General features: G+C 45.2%; 1 pseudogene; it reads right to left on the bottom strand.

Annotated features, from left to right (window-relative positions):
* Nucleotides 1-1,031: 1,031 nt before the first annotated feature.
* Nucleotides 1,032-1,150, bottom strand: LOC135051436 (5S ribosomal RNA; annotated as a pseudogene).
* Between the last annotated feature and the right edge of the window lie 6,643 nt (nt 1,151-7,793).

The following is a 7,793-nucleotide window of genomic DNA, read 5'->3' as shown; positions in this document are numbered from 1 at the left end:
GTACTTCAACAGTGACATCTTCAATTTGAATATCAGGAACTGGACTGTGGGTGCTCCTTCCAGCACTTGCAGGGGGCGTGCAAATGGTGGAAGGGGCCACCTCTTCCCGTCCAGTGTTGGGAAGGTCAGGCATCGCAATGGCCGACACACTTGGACTCTCCTTGGGGATTTGTGATACCATCTCAGAACGTTCTTTTCTGTGCTCTTTCCAGCTTAACTTTATAAATTTTTCTAGATGGAGGATGAGGGCTTCCGTCGTCATGTGAAGCTGAACCACTAGCCATGAACATAGGCCAGGGCCTCAGCCGTTCCTTGCCACTCCGTGTCGTAAAATGGCATATTGGCAAGTTTAAGTTTCTCGGTGAAAGGACAAAGGACGACCGGGCACTGGTCCAAATCAGATTGAGATTTATGTATAGAAAACCAAATGTGGACGATTGGAATTTGTGGAAAGAAAATTTATATCTTTCAATTATAGTCCTAGTTGGTGGTGCGCCTAGAGCTAGAGAGTACAAGTACTAGCAATGGGAGAGAAAGAAAGCTCTTGTGTGGGTGCACTCTTATACAAGGAAGAAAATTCTTCAAATATGTATCAAGGAAATATTTTTAAAACATCTGTTTATTATTCAAAATTAAAATCGTTACCCATGTGTGATCCACAATGTGAATAAAGAGGAAAAAATGTTAAAATGTTCTGGTCTTTTTTACACAAAAGGTGATTAGAAAGGTTGTAGACACTTGATTGTCTAACACCCGTTTCTCCTGACCAGTACAGAAATTCTGTATTAATGGGACCAAGGAAGGATCAAAAAGTGTGTAGTAGGTGTATCTTCAGAGAACCATTTAGATTGGATCCATATTATACACTTAGATGGTCACCAGTTACTCTGAATGCACACATATTGTTATATAGATATAAATTAGATTGTCAAAGCCTGACGCTGAACTGACAGAACAAAAGAAGGAAAAAAAAGAGATTAGTGGTGATGCTGCTGTTGGTGTTCACCTTTTAAATAAAGGGAATGATTCCTACTCTACAATACCGGGCATTCCCAGGAAGTCTCCTCTCCAGGTACTGACCCAGCCCAACGCTGTTTGGCTTCCAAAATCGGACGAGATCGGGCATTGGCAGCGTGGTATGATAGTAGAGGAACTATATACCAATGAGAGTGCACCTATATAAGAGCGGTAGAGGATGTAGTTTTAAAAAAGGATAGAGTGTAATATGTGGATCTGCTTTCCCCGTTAGGCAAGGTGCAACACCCACCACAACTGTGGCGTCGTGCCCCCTGGATCGTGGATGAGAGTACACGGAAAGATAGTAAGCCAGAAAAAGGTTATAGAAAGAATATCCTTTTTTATATAGTAACTTATTCAATAAGTCTTGTAGGAGAAAGAGAGCTCCTAATTAATCTGAAACATCAGGCAGACTTGTATATCATGTGTGAGTCAGACATATATTCTCCTATATGGAGACACCATATATTAATATTAGTGATGAGCGGGTTCGGTTTCTCGGAAACCGAACCCCCCCCGAACTTCACCCTTTTTACACGGGTCCGAGCCATACTCGGATTCTCCCGTATGGCTCGGGTAACCCGAGCGCGCCCGAACGTTATCATCCCGCTGTCGGATTCTCGCGAGATTCGGATTCTATATAAGCAGCCGCGCGTCGCCGCCATTTTCACTCGTGTATTGGAAATGTTAGGGAGAGGACGTGGCTGGCGTCCTCTCCGTTATTGTTGAACTTGATTGTGCTGTGCACTATTGCTTAATTGTGGGGTGGGCTGGGGAGCAGCTGTATATAGGAGGAGTACAGTGCAGAGTTTTGCTGATCAGTGACCACCAGTTATCCGTTCTCTGCCTGAAAAAAACGCTCCATATCTGTGCTCACAGTGTGCTGCATATATCTGTGCTCACACTGCTTAATTGTGGGGACTGGGGAGCAGCTGTATTATATAGCAGGAGTACAGTGCAGAGTTTTGCTGACAGTGACCACCAGTATACGTTGTCTGCCTGAAAAACACTCCATATCTGTGCTCAGTGTGCTGCTTTATTGTGGGGACTGGGGACCACCAGTATAATATTATATAGGAGGAGTACAGTGCAGAGTTTTGCTGACCAGTGACCACCAGTATATAATATATAGCATTACGGTACAGTAGGCCACTGCTGTACCTACCTCTGTGTCGTCATTAAGTATACTATCCATCTACATTCTATACCTGTGGTGCATTTTAGTTTTGCAGTTTGCTGACACAGTGACCACCAGTATACTATATATAGCAGTACGGAAGGCCACTGCTGTACCTACCTCTGTGTCGTCATTCATTAAGTATACTATCCATCTACATTCTATACCTGTGGTGCATTTTAGTTTTGCAGTTTGCTGACACAGTGACCACCAGTATACTATATATAGCAGTACGGAAGGCCACTGCTGTACCTACCTCTGTGTTGTCATTCATTAAGTATACTATCCATCTACATTCTATACCTGTGGTGCATTTTAGTTTTGCAGTTTGCTGACACAGTGACCACCAGTATACTATATATAGCAGTACGATACGGAAGGCCACTGCTGTACCTACCTCTGTGTCGTCATTCATTAAGTATACTATCCATCTACATTCTATACCTGTGGTGCATTTTAGTTTTGCAGTTTGCTGACACAGTGACCACCAGTATACTATATATAGCAGTACGGAAGGCCACTGCTGTACCTACCTCTGTGTCGTCATTCATTAAGTATACTATCCATCTACATTCTATACCTGTGGTGCATTTTAGTTTTGCAGTTTGCTGACACAGTGACCACCAGTATACTATATATAGCAGTACGGTACGGAAGGCCACTGCTGTACCTACCTCTGTGTCGTCATTCATTAAGTATACTATCCATCTACATTCTATACCTGTGGTGCATTTTAGTTTTGCAGTTTGCTGATACAGTGACCACCAGTATACTATATATAGCAGTGCGGAAGGCCACTGCTGTACCTACCTCTGTGTCGTCATTCATTAAGTATACTATCCATCTACATTCTATACCTGTGGTGCATTTTAGTTTTGCAGTTTGCTGATACAGTGACCACCAGTATACTATATATAGCAGTACGGAAGGCCACTGCTGTACCTACCTCTGTGTCGTCATTCATTAAGTATACTATCCATCTACATTCTATACCTGTGGTGCATTTTAGTTTTGCAGTTTGCTGACACAGTGACCACCAGTATACTATATATAGCAGTACGGTACGGAAGGCCACTGCTGTACCTACCTCTGTGTCGTCATTCATTTAGTATACTATCCATCTACATTCTATACCTGTGGTGTATTTTAGTTTTGCAGTTTGCTGATACAGTGACCACCAGTATACTATATATAGCAGTACGGAAGGCCACTGCTGTACCTACCTCTGTGTCGTCATTCATTAAGTATACTATCCATCTACATTCTATACCTGTGGTGCATTTTAGTTTTGCAGTTTGCTGACACAGTGACCACCATTATACTATATATAGCAGTACGGTACGGAAGGCCACTGCTGTACCTACCTCTGTGTCGTCAAATATACTATCCATCCATACCTGTGGTGCATTTCAGTTGCGCGCAGTAAATATAGTAGTAGGCCATTGCTATTGATACTGGCATATAATTCCACACATTAAAAAATGGAGAACAAAAATGTGGAGGTTAAAATAGGGAAAGATCAAGATCCACTTCCACCTCGTGCTGAAGCTGCTGCCACTAGTCATGGCCGAGACGATGAAATGCCATCAACGTCGTCTGCCAAGGCCGATGCCCAATGTCATAATAGAGAGCATGTAAAATCCAAAAAACAAAAGTTCAGTAAAATGACCAAAAATCAAAATTGAAAGCATCTGATGAGAAGCGTAAACTTGCCAATATGCCATTTACGACACGGAGTGGCAAGGAACGGCTGAGGCCCTAGCCTATCTTCATGGCTAGTGGTTCAGATTCACATGAGGATGGAAGGACTCATCCTCTCGCTAGTAAAATGAAAAGACTTAAGCTGGCAAAAGCACAGCAAAGAACTGTGCGTTCTTCTAAATCACAAATACCCAAGGAGAGTCCAATTGTGTCGGTTGCGATGCCTGACCTTCCCAACACTGGATGGGAAGAGCTTGCGCCTTCCACCATTTGCACGCCCCCTCAAGTGCTGGAAGGAGCACCCGCAGTCCAGTTCCTGATAGTCAAATTGAAGATGTCACTGTTGAAGTACACCAGGATGAGGATATGGGTGTTGCTGGCGCTGGGGAGGAAATTGACAAGGAGGATTCTGATGGTGAGGTGGTTTGTTTAAGTCTGGCACCCGGGGAGACACCTGTTGTCCGTGGGACGAATATGGCCATTGACATGCCTGGTCAAAATACAAAAAAAATCACCTCTTTGGTGTGGAATTATTTCAACACAAATGCGGACAAAAGGTGTCAAGCCGTGTGTTGCCTTTGTCAAGCTGTAATAAGTAGGGGTAAGGACGTTAACCACCTCGGAACATCCTCCCTTATACCTCACCTGCAGCTCATTCATCATAAGTCAGTGACAAGTTCAAAAACTTTGGGTGACAGCGGAAGCAGTCCACTGACCACTAAATCCCTTCCTCTTGTAACCAAGCTCCTGCAAACCACACCACCAACTCCCTCAGTGTCAATTTCCTCCTTACCCAGGAAAGCCAATAGTCCTGCAGGCCATGTCACTGGCAAGTCTGACGAGTCCTCTCCTGCCTGGGATTCCTCCGATGCATCCTTGAGTGTAACGCCTACTGCTGCTGGCGCTGCTGTTGTAGCTGCTGGGAGTCGATCGTCATCCCAGAGGGGAAGTCGGAAGACCACTTGTACTACTTCCAGTAAGCAATTGACTGTCCAATAGTCCTTTGCGAGGAAGATGAAATATCACAGCAGTCATCCTGCTGCAAAGCAGATAACTCAGGTCTTGGCAGCCTGGGCGGTGAGAAACGTGGTTCCGGTATCCACCGTTAATTCAGAGCCAACTAGAAACTTGATTGAGGTACTGTGTCCCCGGTACTAAATACCATCTAGGTTCCATTTCTCTAGGCAGGCGATACCTAAAATGTACACAGACCTCTGAAAAAGACTCACCAGTGTCCTAAAAAATGCAGTTGTACCCAATGTCCACTTAACCACGGACATGTGGACAAGTGGAGCAGGGCAGACTCAGGACTATATGACTGTGACAGCCCACTGGGTAGATGTATTGCCTCCCGCAGCAAGAACAGCAGCGGCGGCACCAGTAGCAGCATCTCGCAAACGCCAACTCGTTCCTAGGCAGGCTACGCTTTGTATCACCGCTTTCCAGAATAGGCACACAGCTGACAAAGTCTTACGGCAACTGAGGAAGATCATCGCAGAATGGCTTACCCCAATTGGACTCTCCTGGGGATTTGTGACATCGGACAACGCCAGCAATATTGTGCGTGCATTACATCTGGGCAAATTCCAGCACGTCCCATGTTTTGCACATACATTGAATTTGGTGGTGCAGAATTATTTAAAAAACGACAGGGGCGTGCAAGAGATGCTGTCGGTGGCCCGAAGAATTGCGGGCCACTTTCGGCATTCAGCCACCGCGTACAGAAGACTGGAGCACCACCAAACATTCCTGAACCTACCCTGCCATCATCTGAAGCAAGAGGTGGTAACGAGGTGGAATTCAACCCTCTATATGCTTCAGAGGATGGAGGAGCAGCAAAAGGCCATTCAAGCCTATACATCTGCCCACGATATAGGCAAAGGAGGGGGAATGCACCTGACTCAAGCGCAGTGGAGAATGATTTCAACGTTGTGCAAGGTTCTGCAACCCTTTGAACTTGCCACACGTGAAGTCAGTTCAGACACTGCCAGCCTGAGTCAGGTCTTTCCCCTCATCAGGCTTTTGCAGAAGAAGCTGGAGACATTGAAGGAGGAGCTAAAACAGAGCGATTCCGCTAGGCATGTGGGACTTGTGGATGGAGCCCTTAATTCGCTTAACTAGGATTCACGGGTGGTCAATCTGTTGAAATCAGAGCACTACATTTTGGCCACCGTGCTCGATCCTAGATTTAAAACCTAAGTTGTATCTCTCTTTCCGGCAGACACAAGTCTGCAGAGGTTCAAAGACCTGCTGGTGAGAAAATTGTCAAGTCAAGCGGAACGTGACCCGTCAACATCTCCTCCTTCACATTCTCCCGCAACTGGGGGTGCAAGGAAAAGGCTAAGAATTCCGAGCCCACCCGCTGGCGGTGATGCAGGGCAGTCTGGAGCGAGTGCTGACATCTGGTCCGGACTGAAGGACCTGCCAACGATTACTGACATGTCGTCTACTGTCACTGCATATGATTCTCTCACCATTGAAAGAATGGTGGAGGATTATATGAGTGACCGCATCCAAGTAGGCACGTCAGACAGTCCGTACGTATACTGGCAGGAAAAAGAGGCAATTTGGAGGCCCTTGCACAAACTGGCTTTATTCTACCTAAGTTGCCCTCCCTCCAGTGTGTACTCCGAAATAGTGTTTAGTGCAGCCGCTCACCTTGTCAGCAATCGGCGTACGAGGTTACTTCCAGAAAATGTGGAGAAGATGATGTTCATCAAAATGAATTATAATCAATTCCTCCGTGGAGACATTCACCAGCAGCAATTGCCTCCACAAAGTACACAGGGACCTGAGATTAATAATCTGTGAGGAGGGGGATGTACACAGTGAAAGGGGTGAGGAATCGGATGATGATGATGAGGTGGACATCTTGCCTCTGTAGAGCCAGTTTGTGCAAGGAGAGATTGATTGCTTCTTTTTTTGGTGGGGGCCCAAACCAACCAGTCATTTCAGTCACAGTCGTGTGGCAGACCCTGTCGCTGAAATGATGGGTTTGTTAAAGTGTGCATGTCCTGTTTATACAACATAAGGGTGGGTGGGAGGGCCCAAGGACACACCCGCGTCCCCATTGGCCAGGACGTGCTTCCAGACAGACTCACTGGAACGGGAGTCTCTTCTCCCGCCCCCCGCGTCTGGTCAGATACTTTCAGCCATGATTGGCTGACGCCTAATTCTCAGCATTTTTAAACCCCTCACCATGATTTACACCTTAGATCCCGGAAGTGAACAAGCCCGCATGGACGAAACGCGTTTTCCACGGAGGGACCACTCCATGGAAGGACCTGCTGGCACCAGCCCTTTTTTAGGACACGACATCCCAATCATTCCTTTGGACTGTCACATTTGGAGCTTCGTAAGCCTTCACCCATTGGGTGAATAGCATTTTCAGTACTCACAGATGCCTATCCACATCTGATATATATCTATGTATATGTGATCATTGTATTTAGGCTGAGTTATATAGGTTTTTTGTACATTCCCACACCTGACACATATTTATTCACATATGATCTCTGTATACACATTGATTCACATGTGATTTTTGTATCCAGGCACAGTTATTTAATTTCCTGTACAGCGAACAGCCCTAAGTGTCAGTGACCAGTTTGAACTATAACCAACCTGCTGTCTAGAATAACAGTGTAAAGTATAGTCTATTCATTCACAGAGACTATTGCTACTTTTCAGCTTAATTGCCGTTAGACTTACATCTCTAGACTATATTCAGCAGTGCAATAATTGCACTTAACTCCATCCGCAAGTTTGCTTGCAATGTGTTCAAATTAGGAATGATTTTAGGTTATAATAATATATGGTGTCTCCAGTGGTGGGATTCAAATAAATTAACAACCGGTTCTATGTCCTAATGACCATTTTAAGTATACCGAAAGGTAGT

Source organism: Pseudophryne corroboree, chromosome 2 (genome assembly GCF_028390025.1).
Source record: "Pseudophryne corroboree isolate aPseCor3 chromosome 2, aPseCor3.hap2, whole genome shotgun sequence".
Taxonomy (NCBI): Eukaryota; Metazoa; Chordata; class Amphibia; order Anura; family Myobatrachidae; genus Pseudophryne; species Pseudophryne corroboree.
Note: the sequence above shows the minus strand (reverse complement) of the source record. Positions and strands in the feature narration are given on the sequence as shown.